The 12,914-nt window shown below is 40.1% G+C and overlaps 1 protein-coding gene across 1 annotated transcript in view; it reads right to left on the reverse strand.

The window, feature by feature from the left end:
• Window positions 1-12,914, reverse strand: part of prom (prominin) — a 330,972-nt gene that overhangs the window by 40,411 nt on the left and 277,647 nt on the right. The gene's annotated exons all lie outside the window — the stretch shown is intronic.

Below are 12,914 nucleotides of genomic sequence, written 5' to 3' on the forward strand. Positions count from 1 at the left end.
GTCATGAGAGATAAGAAATGCGCTCGCTATTTAACGGAATAGGAGTTGGGTGAAATTTAGTATGTCATTAAATTGGTAGCATACTGTATGTACTCTAATTCAATGAAAACATTCTACTGGACTATCTAATGCATTACTTTGTACAATGTTTAATTGGAATTAAATAACGGACACGTAATTATGTAAGATATGACCAGCTTTGACTCACGGACGGCGTCACGGTGGATAACAGAAGAAAATTTCCCGTGTTTAGGCGGTGATCTAATTTGATTTCTAGCTCCCTACGTTTCATCAAAAACTATTTCCAGAATTTGCAAGGGCCCTCTCTCTTTTAAGGTCAATAAGTCAGTGATGGACTGAAGCTGTGACTGGGCGATTATCGATAATACTAAACGGCCTTTACATGCGAAACATGTAGGAATATGGATATATACTGTAAGGCAATTTACTAAAGAAAAGTACAAAAAATAAGATCATATTTACAAACATTCCACCAAAGCGTTCGTGAGGTAAGTCAAGTCCGCCACCCTGATTCAGTGGTTAGCTCGAGTTCGATACCCAGATCAGGCACGAATTTAGGGACGGCTACTGGGAGCACTTAACTCCAAGACTCCTGCATGAAATAACAAAAACTCGCAAACCTAACTTATTTACCTTCAATTAAAAGTAGTTTCTCGTGCAAATTATGTTTCTAATGATGTAAGCACAAGCAGTGAAAAGCCATAAATATTTTCGTTAAAGCTACAACTTTTTAATGTTGAAGATACACTATTGTAACATCTAAGAGATTTCGTGAAGTGAGCTTTTTATATCTAATCTCCAAGAACCTCAAGATTATTTGAATATTCATCCAACCGTTCACTCACACGACGTAAGCCTTTTGAATTCTGCCTAGAGCACTAGGCTTGCATTGTTAGACCTTCATTTTGTTGCTTTCTAACTCACTGCGCAGGCTTTGTCTGTCAGCTGTCCGGAGACAACGAGTAGAAATCACTACTCTATACTTCGTACAATTATTATAAGGTAAAGTGCCCCTTGAGGTATAATGAAGAAAGAGGGACGAGGAGGATAAGACTGAGCACTTCCTAGGCGTCTGTACCCATAGACTGTCACGTATCTGTCAGCTTGCATGAGGAAGATGCTTAGTTCGAACTTCACTATCGGCAGCCATTAAGATGGTTTTCCGTGGTTTTCCATTTTCATACCAGTACCTTAATTAAGGCCACGGTCGCTTCCTGACCGATCCCAGTTCTTTCCTATCCCATTGTCTCCATAAGACCTAACTGTGTTGGTGCGACGTAAAGCAAAAATTGTAAAAGAAATTGTACTCATGGACGCAATGCTGGAAAAGAAAACCCCTAAGAACGTACTGGGCTCATTCTATGAAGAGACGAGTGAAATTTTGCAACGGATGGTGGTAACGTATTTAAACCATGAAGCTACTCAGCGAATTTCCTAATAATAGCTTGACAGTTTTGTTTTTAAAGTGATTATAACGGCATTAACCTGGAATATTTTATAATTTCAAATGAATGATTTCCGCACCCCCAAACCCTATGAGGTTCGCCTTGTCCGAGACCAGCAAGTCGTAACACTTCTGACAAAGTATTCCATGCTATTAGAAATATGTTATTTGTTTCACGTCCCACTAACTACTCTTTACCGTTTTCGAGGACACCGAGGTGCTGGAATTTAGTCCCACAGGAGTTATTTTACTTGCCAGTAAATCTACCGACAAGAGGCTGACTGTTTGAGCAGTTTCAAATATCATCGGACTGAGCCATGATCAAACTTGCCAAGTTGGGGTCAGAAGGCCAGCGTCTCAACCGTCTGAGCCACTCAGCCCGACTATTAGAAGAACTCAAAAGCACCAGATCTTGACAATTTACCAGCAGATGTTTGGAAGCAGAAATAACCCAGCTGAATGGCTGGCTAATTTTTTCAGTGCCATGGTGGATGATGGTCTCACCCCCCACTGACCTGGCAACAAGCAAAATATTGTCCATCTTTAAGTTTAAGGGTGACCTGACATACCGCTCAAACTATCGACTGGTTTGTATTATGTATCACGGGATGGAGATCTTTGGGCGTACTCTAAAGCGGTGCACCTGAGACCAGTGTGGTTTTGCCTAGTGATCTAGGGAACACTAGCTGCTGGTGGTGGTGATGATTATTGTTTTAAGAGGAAGCAAAACTAGGTAACCATTCTCTATATAACACTAATCAGAGAGAAAAAAATGGAAGGGATACGACTCTTCGAAAAATGAATGTATCGGCCAAAGAAAGACAAGGGCCACAAAGGGTGTGAAATTGAAAGACTCCCTAGGCTTCGGGAACCCAATACCGTCGGGGTCGGAAAAGAACAAGAGTTGACCAAGGAAAGTGAAAGTAAGGAGCCTGGTACAAGTGGAAGCAATTCTTGGACTCAGATGAGGGCCCCGTAGACGCCAACCCACGTTCCCAAGTTAAGAGCCATTGGGGCTCCTATTAGTCGCCTCTTTCGACAGGCGGGGGATAGCATGGGTGTTATTCTATCGCTTCTACCCACAAGAGGATGAAAACTAGCTGCTTCCAGAGTTTTGGATCACTTCTGCAGAACGACGGAGGCATTGATCAGGAAGTGCGTACAAGAGTGTGTGCAGCTTGACTTAAATAGAAGGGAATCATAAGAGCATTGTGCAACAAATATACAGTTTGCTTGCCCATCTTAAATCTAAAATGTATCACACTATGGTCCGTCAAGTAGCGCTGAGAAATGGCCAGCCATCAAAAGTGCCGAGCGTCCTCTGCACGTCATGGAGATACGCACGCTGCGCTGGTTACTCAGAGTTTCTCCCCTTGATCACATAACCAACGACAGATCTGACAGAGGATGTGAAGAAGGAAGAGGTGCCTGAGGTGGTAAAACCATGCCATGAGAGCAACGACCATTACCGTCGCTTAAAATCTCTACAAGTTCACAATCGAACGCAAGCGCCCTCGTGGAAGGCCAAGACAATGGTGGCAAGGCACACTAGTCACCGGCATGGAAATCGTTAGGTTCGAACCGAACGTTGCGTATAACAGCATAAAATATTCGTTGATTCGAGAAGCGGAGTTCTCACCTGCGGGGAAAATGCAGAGGAGGAGAAGAAGGAAAAGAAAAAAAGGGAGAATAACAATAATTTAAAGGTTCAATGGTATCTCTCTCTCACCTGCGGGGAAAATGCAGAGGAGGAGAAGAAGGAAAAGAAAAAAAGGGAGAATAACAATAATTTAAAGGTTCAATGGTATCTGTAACAGACTTAATCCCTTATAAATACATTAATGCAAGACAACACGGGTCGTCACACAGGTTCACCAATATGCAAATGGAAAGATTACAATGAAGTCTTGTACCTTGAAAAGCACATCCTACAACTACTTAGGCTCGGTAAGAGCTCCAGAGTGTGTCAGTGTGTGGTGCTAGCAGAAAAGAAGGGGATTAATATGCATTTTATTAAGAATGTAGAGGCGAAATGAAGACGTTGAAAAACTCATAAATAACGATAAGAATGAGGTTAAAGTTGGCGAACTTTAAAATAGAATGAAAACTGTGCTGAAATATTAGACTTGAGGTATTCTTTCGAGAAAATGAAGGCTCATAACAACGGGCTGAATGCATGATTAATTCGGTGTAGTTGTGTAGTTGTACAGTTCTGGCCAAACGACGTGTCCTCTGAACAATACACGCCGGAAACAGCCTGAAGGAGACAAAGCTTGAAGTCTTAAGCAATAATTTTGTTGGGTATTATAGTGACAAGAAGAAATTCTAAAGGAGGCACAAAGCTTCTTCTTCTTATTATTATTTTTAGCTATTGATTTAATGTTGCATGAACACACAGAAGGTTTTCAGTGACGCAAGGATGACGGAGCACTAGGTTTGGGAACGTTGTCGTTGTGGTTTTAATTAAGGTACAGACCCAGCATTTGCCTGATGTAAAATGCGAAATCACGGCAAACCATCTTTAAGGCTGCCTCGAGTGCAAGTTCACAGCTATGAGACCCAAACTGCGTAGCCAACTCTCCCTATCCTTCTTCTTCTTATTATTATTATTAGTGTTCAACATCCCTTCTTTAAGAGACCTTAAGAGACATCAGAGTACCAAAAATGTCCTCTGTGCAGCTGTTATTTAATTATGGACACAAGTCTCTACCAATCGATTGCTGTATGACCGCACTCATTTCCATCCTGTGTCCATACTGGGACAGAATACTCGTGAGAATAAAAGGGCAGACTCATTACATGGCCTTATAGGTCACCACTCGTGCCGTTTATGCAAATATTGTTACAGCAGCGTGGTGTGTTCTGAAGCTCATTCAGCCGATGGCAAACCGATCTTACTTACTTGGTTAAAATTCCCGAACCTGTCGGGAATCGAACCCGGGACCCCTGTGGCCAAAGGCAAGCACGTTAACCATTTAGCCATGGAGCCACACACAATAATAATAATAATAATAATAATAATAATAATAATAATAATAATAATAATAATAATAATGGAAATTCAAGAACTTTACGGACGAATAAGATAAACAGAAAATGTTCATAGCGGGGCTCCTGGAGAAGAGATGTACGATGGAATGACCGTCCGATTCACAAGGATACAGAATTTAGAGCGGGGAACCCTGACAAAGGGTTATGAAACAATGCCCAATCTGGAACAGGGTTTATAGTGAACCCATGACCTTGGACCTAAGGGTTCAATAGTAAGTGTAAAAATAATCGATTTATAAGTATCTCACCAATAATCGCAACGTTAACTTTAAAAACAACAAACAAAATTTATACCATCATAAATGCCTATTTCCCTGCTAATGAGGAAATGTTTCTAGCGAAGACCAAAGAAGAAGTGGAAAAGTTTTGGGATCTCCTCGAACAGACAGTAAACCACGTAGATAAAAACATTGTTAAGATCTTATTAGAGGACTTCATTGCCAGGCTAGGAGGATAAAGATAAATATCGAAATATAATCGGGAAATAGCCCCCTCATTAATTTACAAATAAGTATGGCCAGAGACTTATCAAACTCTACAGAGAGCACAACCTAATTTCCAAATCCAAATACTTGAAAATGAGGCAAACAAACCTAAAACATCTAAACATCCTGATTGGAGAGAAGGGGAATGGCAGCTGGAGCACATGTGCATGGACAAAGCCTTTCACAAAGAAATCTACAATGTTAAAGTATTAGGAGGAATAAACACAAATTCAGACCACTATATAGTCAAAATCAAAATGAAATTCACCTCTAAAGAAAAATAAACCAAAATCCAACAAGGAACAACACTGTTCAAAACTGCGCCCTCTTACTTCAATACACTCTCGGCAACGAGATGTCATTGCCTATCCTACAAGACATGTGCTGTAGAAAGTACGCAACTGCAAGCACCCAAGTAACGAACTCTTCCTCGGATATAACTGGAGTCTCATACACTCTCTCGCTCCACTCTAAATGAGCGAGAACGTGCTGTGTGTTCTCATAGCACAGACATTGCATTCTGATGTCATGGCATATTTCTTTTAATTTTGCTATTGGCTTTACGTCGCACCGACACAGATAGGTCTTATGGCGACGATGGGAAAGGAAAGGCCTAGGAATTCGAAGGAAGCGGACATGGCCTTAATGAAGGTACAGCACCGTCATTTGCCTGGTCTGAAAATGGGAAACCACGGAAAACCATCTTCAGGGCTGCTGACAGTGGGGCTCGAACCTACTATCTCCCGAATACTGGATACTGGCCGCACTTAAGCGACTGCACATGGCATGTTTAACAGAATATGTAATATTGATTGTTTGGAGAAATGAGAGTCAGTGATTTTATCAGTCAATAATTCGTTTGAGACTCATGGTTATTTACCTGATAGCTGCTGTCGCTTAAGTGCGGCTGGTACCCAGTAATCGGGAGATAGTGGGTTCGACCCCTACTGTCGGGAGCCCTCAAGATGGTTTTCCGTGGTTTCCCATTTTCACACCAGGCAAATGACGGTGCTGTACCTTCATTAAGGCCATGGTCGCTTCCTTCGAATTCCTAGGCCTTTCCTATCCCATCGTCGCCATAAGACCTATCAGTGTCGGTGCGACGTAAAGCAAATAGCGAAGATTGTTCGTGGTTTGCCAGCAAATACTGGAGCTGGTTATTTACCAAAAAGCATTTGCTTAGTTCCTTTCTGGCATCGCTAGAAGTTGGAGTATTGAATTTTGATACATCTAGGACCAGTACCGAAAAATTGGTGACCGACATCTCACAGCAACATCGACATTATTTCGTTGAGTTTTGAGGATTCGCCACCCATTTTGTAATGGGCTTGGAAACAATTTTCATGGCCAGTCATAAACAGTATATATTTCCTTTCCCGAATGTTGAAAACTGTCTACATCTGAAAATATCCGATCATTAAAAATTAACTGGCTTGTTCACTGACATTTTCTACACACATGCTGTTTAGTTTGATTACAGAATATAGAGACGACCTGCTCTCCAATTCTTGATACAATCACGAAAATTTATTATTCTCGTAAGAATTTTTCCGCTATAAAGTATAAATTCGTGACAAGTGCATAAGGAAGTAAAATGAAATACTTCGGGAGAATATCTTGTGGTCCGGCATAAGTGATGCCAAGGTTTGTGGATTAAATACATATCGTGAGGTGCGCCTAACCAAGACTCGGTGGCTTTAACATCTCATTTACAGGTTTAGCCTACAAAGACACCCGTTGCTCTAAGGGCACGGGAGTGCTACATGATCAGAGTGAAAATCCTCACTCGATTTACTAGACTTTCTTGACTGACTCCACTTCCTCTCGTATCAAACAGCTCCTCAGTCGATCTCACCATTATGAGCGAACCCAGTTCCAGCTAGGTTTGCCAGACGTCCGGCTCTGGGGCATCAAACATGAAGTCATTCTTTGAACGCAAGCGGACGCATTTTTTTCTGCTTGTGTTTTCACAGTTATTGTTTGAAAATTTAATGAAGTCGAACAAGTTTTCAAAATATAAATTAGTATTAGATAACAGATAAGTGATTTCGATCATCACCTCAGTTGATGAAATTTAGCAACGTTGTATTTCATAGTGCAGCCCCTCCCCCAAGAGATTTGATAAAATGCCGAAATTATCCTGTAATTTGTACGTACTGTGATAAAGAATTTTTGTGTGTTTGATAAAGTGCAAAAAGGTAATCGTTTTGCATATTGTACTGTAGATAGTTGTGATGTTGGAATTTTGAGTAAATGCAAGGGTGGCTCTGTTAAACATACAGAGACAATGTCGAAATTATTCTACTTCAAATAATTTTAGTTTTTCCCTTAAAACGGTGATGTAAAGATAACAGCTGCAGAATCGTTTAAAAACTTCCATGTTATAAGACACCGCAATAGTTATAAAGGTTCGCTTCAAGTGGACAAAACTGTTTAATCAGATTCAGGAATTGCAAAAGGAATGTTTGGCGTGGAGTAACGAAAGGGGAAAAATTAGGTGGTAGGCAAAGCGTCCTCCTTTTTGGTTTTACAAATCTGGCATTCCTAGTTCCAACGCTCAGTCCAAGTGAATAATGGACCCTTCGGGTAAGAGGCACTTTCACGATACACCGCACCACAGGGCTAGTCTATGTATGTATGTATGTATGTATGTATGTATGTATGTATGTATGTATGTATGTATGTATGTATGTATGTATGTATGTATGTATGTATGTATGCATTGAACCCATGACCTTTGTGCCCTAAGAATTTTAAGTATGAGAGTTACTACATGAGGCCCCACGTCAATTGTGATGAGGAGCTTGAACATTTCTTAATATCACGGAAGTGACACGTGGCAAGAGGTGGCTACCTTCATTCCCACGCGATGATACGTGACGTCATCCGCACGTGTCGACAGTGGAAGGATACAGAAGAAAGTTTATGTTGAATAAATATATTTAAATAAAATAATTAGTGGTGAACACAGTATAATGAAGGCCCTGTATTTATCTATAAGACAATTGGCCTTTAGTAAGACGGATTTGAGACTCCTAAGCCGTTTCTGTGGATTATTTCAGAGGGACGCGCGCGTGTCTAGTTTACCCACGCTAAGTCGACAGAAATTAGTGCCTATCAAATGAGGTCATTTAACCAGTTAATTTAATAAGAATACATTTTAAAGGTTCATGATCACTACCGCTAGCATTCCGTGAATGTATTGCCTATATTTTGTGATGTCAAATTAAGATGTTTATTCGTCGTAAAATTTTCTGTTGTTATTTTGATGGAATTGGTGCAAAAGGATCCGTGGTTACCCATTTTCAATCGGGTGGAAGCGCTGTATGTAGTGTTGAGTAATGCAGATTGGTGAATTGTCAAACTTATATGTATTTGAAATGGGTATTTATGACGCAGTTGGTCACCCATATGTTTTTGTGAATGTTAGAAATATGACGAAAGGTCATTTGTTTTATTTTCTTGTTACATCAAAAACTCTTTTAAATACAGTTCATTTAAGACGAAAATGTTACGCAATTTTTCTTGGTGGCAAAGGGAAAATGCCTGGAGAGAGGGGGTAGTGTCTATAAATAAGAAGGATGCCATGTTGAACCCCTGTATTTTATTATTGAGGCTTGAGACAGAGGATTGAACTGTTCTGTAAATCGATCGACAAGAAGTTGAATAAGTCCAACAAACAGATTTTGGCAGATGTGGCTGGGGTCTTGAATCCATGTGGAGATAATTTTTAGAGCATATGTAATTTGATAAAAAGGACGGTCAAGATACCGAAGTCGTTTTTGTAAAATTTGTAACATTGTGAATAGAAGTAATTCGTGTGCGGGCGACAAATACAATCAGTCGAGTGCGATCAACGAAGACGCCGAGTGAAAGGGCATATCTTTTTTATGCTTTATTTCCAGGAAACATGAAGAAAATTCTATGTACAACCAGAAATGTAAAAATGGCTAAATAAATGACAGAGGGTCAGAGGTGAGCCCAAAGATGGACGCTGACGTAACATAAGGTAGGTGACATACCATCTTACCGCCTACTATATCTTGTTTTATGATGTCAAACTTATATGTATTTGAAATGGGTATTTATGACGCAGTTGGTCACCCATATGTTTTTGTGAATGTTAGAAATATGACGAAAGGTCATTTGTTTTATTTTCTGCTTGGATAAAATTTTAAAGTATTGCGAGTGCCGTGTAATGTTGTAAAAAGTTATTAATGAGGGTTTCGAAGTGATATCACGTCCAAAGTAGGTAATAATTTCCGTGAATGTATTGCCTATATTTTGTGATGTCAAATTAAGATGTTTATTCGACGTAAAATTTTCTGTTGTTATTTTGATGGAATTGGTGCAAAAGGATCCGTGGTTAACCATTTCAAATCGGGTGGAAGCGCTGTATGTAGTGTTGAGTAATGCAGATTGGTGAATTTTGTCACGAAGTGTAATGTTATTCTATGTCCGTTTAAACTAGATCTATGTGACAATAAATAACACTAAAATTTGTCAGTCATTTTTTGTGAAAATCCAAGTTTTAAAATACGATATCATTTTATGCAAAGTTGTTCATTATTAAAGTATTTGTGCGTTATTACGCGTCGTGGATTCTAAGCATTTTATTCCAGTTCTTTTGTTAGTGAGAGTCGTCGAGTTTGAGACAAGAGGTTAGATTTGTCGTATGAGTTGAGATATGATTTGCGAATCAGGTGATTGAAAGCCTGTAGTGAACCCGGGACTTTGGCGTGAGCAAGAGGAAGATTTTATAACGTTTGGGATGGAAAGTAGAGTGCGAGAATCCACGCCAGTATTAATTTGCGACGTGTACAATTATTGTAGGACATTTAAAAGTAAAATCTATGTGCATATTCGTTTGGTCAGAATAATGTATCTTATTCTATTTTGCTAAGTCAAAGCGGTTCATTCTTAGAGGCCCGTCAAGCGTGGCGAAAGACATGTGTTTCATGTTAAAACTGACAGACAGGGTGAGAGTCGTTTGTTTTCAATGCTGCCAGCTGATCGGAGTTCGCCGCTCGAATAACGGGGTTGTGCGCTTGCTATGTGTTAAAATGAGATTGCCTTCCTTGGAACGGAGATCATTAATTGCGGGAACTAGTTGAAATTTTCATTCGGGAATAACGTGTAGGTTATTATATACTGTGAATTTGTTTAATTGAGATCGTAATGTATATTTGAAACCACGAAGTTAGTGTATAATGAGCGAGGTTAGGCAATTTCAGGGATGTCGAAAATATAGAGCGGTGTTAGTGATGATTGTGTGTGAGGGGTGCACAAAGCGTTATGGAATGTTATGACAAAACATGACATCGTAATCGGCTTACATTGTACAGCGAGTTACTTATGGTTTGTACTTAATTATTAGGGTTACCCAAGTATTAATAATGGTTAGTATTAGATTACATTTAAAGTGTGATGTCATGAAACAAGATATAATACTGGAAATAAATGATGTAAATTTTTTCCAGCTGCACGATAACAATAGATGACAAACATTAATCATGAACTGACAATAACTACGTCAGAATTTGAGTAGGGACTTGTGATAGAAACCATTCGTCCGTGGAGATAGAATTTGTTGTTCATTAAGATTTCATTAAATCATTTAAATTTATTTAATTATTAAATACAGTGGAAACCGTATTTGCGAAATAACTGAAACCAAGCGAGTAACTTGAAGATGCATTCTGGAAATCTTCGTTTTATTTCTCTGGGAAGATTTAAATGTTAACGTAACGATTAAGGGGACATATCCTAAGGTAATGGATTTTACTGCCACAAAAGTATTGTGAGCGTTGTTGTTGTTGTTGTTGCATTATTTGACTTTGATTGATTGAGCAGTAAATGTGCTGGGGTTAGTAAAGTGGAAACTTTGGTCATCAACCGATGTAACTAAATTGTGTTTGGCCTTCAGCTTAGAAACTTGGATGGTGTTGTATACAAGGAACTTGCTATACAGTGACACAACATAAAGTTTATTGTTTCAGTGATTTGATGCAAGATATAAAAGAAATAAAACTGAATTCTTCTTGAAACTTGTTTGAATGCACGCAGTTAATGTTGAAATTAAATCTTAAATTGAATGTCTGTTGCATATGTACAATTATACAATACGAGAGTTCTAACTTGAGGAGATAGTCTCTTTCACTAATAAATTGTCCTGATAGTCGAAAACTATCTTCTGTGAAATTACAAGCGTAACTTGTAGAGAGAGGCAGAATGCTGGTACTAGGTTTATACTTGCAAGGAACTTGCAATAATTTATTCAAATAGCAGAATGCTAAGGTGGATGTCGGAGCACTGGTGAGGACTAAAGGGAGTAGCAGAATGCTATACTTGGGGCTCGACGTGGCTACGGGGATCAGGATAATGAGGCAATGTTCATGAGGTGAAACCTCAACGGCCAGCAATTTGTCCACCTGTTCAAAACACGTTTTTAAGAGTAATGCCTCCGTGTCTGACTTGCGGTGTGGTCTGGTCGTCGAACATTGGAGTAGTCCTGGGGAGGCTCGGAACGAAGCTCCTTATATATCGCTGGCTGACGTCGTCGGTGAGCGTGCCAGGGCACAGTGAAGACACCTCGTAGCTGCTAGAAACTTCGGTGCTGCGGCGGGTTGCGAAGCTTGTATGCGCAGAGCTTGCGATGCGGAGGATATACACAACAGATGTCCATGGGGTCATCAACCTCAGGGACTTAGATTAGGGCCATATGCCACTGTAGCATCATTTTCCTTGCTGTCATCATCCACAATGACTCTAAAGTAACTTAGAATTTCGAGGTCGGTCCATGACAGTCGCAGGTCACATCAATTCAATTAAGGGTCCATGACGTACAACCACTGTGTGGCACACACCAATTGGACTGCCTTAATTATACCCAGAGTCCAGAGTTTGTGTTACGAGGGCTGGACCATCAAGAATCATTATGATGGTACATGTATTCTCAAATGGAAGCCGAATTTAAGGATTTCCAGACTTTCCTTTCTTTATTTAATAATGGAGAATGGTTTCTAGTAAGGATGCCCATCAGGCAGTTAGGTCAAAGGTTCAAACCAGCGTTCGGTCCCTCTGTGTAAAATGATTGTGGTGTCAAGTGGACAAGATGTGAGTCCAAATTATATTGATTATAAATTATTATTCCTTCAAAAATTACATGAATAAATAGGAATATTTTTAAACAGACCTTTCATTTGAGTAGATAGATTAGGATTACTGAACCCTACCTTTTACCTCAGCAAGTGACGAATAACCCGAAACGACCCAAGAGACAGATCTCATGAAATTTTGCTGATAGGTGAGGAAGGTAGGTATCCTTCAAGACGGACCAAAGGGTTCAGTATGTATGTTTTTTTTTGCTAGGGGCTTTACGTCGCACCGACACAGATAGGTCTTATGGCGACGATGGAATGGGAAAGGACAAGGAGTTGGAAGGAAGCGGCCGTGGCCTTAATTAAGGTACAGCCCTAGCATTTGCCTGGTGTGAAAATGGGAAACCACGGAAAACCATTTTCAGGGCTGGCGATAGTGGGATTCGAACCTACTATCTCCCGGATGCAAGCTCACAGCCGCGCGCCTCTACGCGCACGGCCAACTCGCCCGGTCAGTACGTATGTATGTATGTATGTATTGTACCAGTAGAAGAGCCCGACTCTCAGATTAAATTTTAAAGTAGCATGAATATAGTTCTCAGGGCGTAAACTGGATTAATTGTAGCTAGGGCTCGGCACAGGAGGTAGGGTCCTATCTACAGAAAAACTTTGACTCTGATTGCACAAGAGTTTATTCAAATAAGTCATGAATTTGCACATCACCTCTAAGTAGGAATGGATTGTCTTCCTCGTATTCCAATAGTACGGCTCGGGTTCTCCAGCTCACCAAGCCAAGCTGGTTGAAGCACGTTC

This window comes from Anabrus simplex, chromosome 1 (assembly GCF_040414725.1).
Source record: "Anabrus simplex isolate iqAnaSimp1 chromosome 1, ASM4041472v1, whole genome shotgun sequence".
In the NCBI taxonomy this organism is placed as follows: domain Eukaryota; kingdom Metazoa; phylum Arthropoda; class Insecta; order Orthoptera; family Tettigoniidae; genus Anabrus; species Anabrus simplex.